Below are 941 nucleotides of genomic sequence, written 5' to 3'. Positions count from 1 at the left end.
GGTGTGACAGAGCAGCCTCTTCAGCGGACTGGCTGGTGGGATTTGCCAATCAGAGAACAAGATCTTTGGAGCGTTTAGTGGACTCGACCAATGAGCGCTGCACACTGTGAGGCGTGGGGAGCAGAACCGGCCAATCAAGTAGCTGTGAGAAGGGGATTCCCCAGTGAAACTGGCCAACCAGTAAGTCGCAGCTAGACCTGAGCCTCTGAGCTGGGAACTTACTCCTTGGAGACGTAGTTTGACTTCCTAATGTCACAGGGCTACTCTGGCCCCTGCCTGGCGCTAGGGTTCCAGGAAGCAGGTCGGAGGCCTTCCCCGCGCCAGCAGTAACCGCCAGCGCGCCTTTGCTCATAGATTAGCCATGAGGTCAGCCGTTTTAGTGACTCACCTCGTGAAAATGAGGCGGCGGTGTCAGGCCTTACTGTTTCTCTTTAAGCATTTAAATTGATTTTTCCAGCTGGTTAAATTCTCCCCCTTTGTTTTTATACAGAGGCTTAGGATGTGGCTGGATATCAGCTCCAAAGCTATTACTAGGTAAAACAGCCCCCCACCCCACCCATGTAGGACCCGCACTCTGTGACTAATGAAACTGGCTCATTGAAACCGTGGTCAGAAAGTGACCTACCTGAGACAGCCCCACACTGGTGACAGCCTGGGAAAGTCACCACCAGGGGCTGAGGGATAGCCCTAACTAGAGACGGGGACAGCCCCATCCAGAAACACCCCACTGAGTGATGACCCCAGCCATTGCCACAAATTCAAGAAGTCACAGGTCTTAACTGGTCCCCTAAGCCATGCAATGCCTCCCTTTGGGGCACAGACATCAGGAACTCCAGGAATTTTATTTTATTGTTTTTAAAAGATTTTATGCATTTATTTGAGAAAGAGAACACTACTAGCAAGGAGGAGGGGCAGAGGAAGGAGAAGCAGGCTCTCCCCTG

Source organism: Mustela putorius, unplaced genomic scaffold (assembly GCF_011764305.1).
Source record: "Mustela putorius furo isolate JIRA1106 unplaced genomic scaffold, ASM1176430v1.1 tig00003859_pilon_pilon_pilon, whole genome shotgun sequence".
Classification (NCBI taxonomy): Eukaryota; Metazoa; Chordata; class Mammalia; order Carnivora; family Mustelidae; genus Mustela; species Mustela putorius.
The sequence above is the reverse complement of the archived record's forward strand: the minus strand, read 5'-3'. Positions refer to the sequence as shown.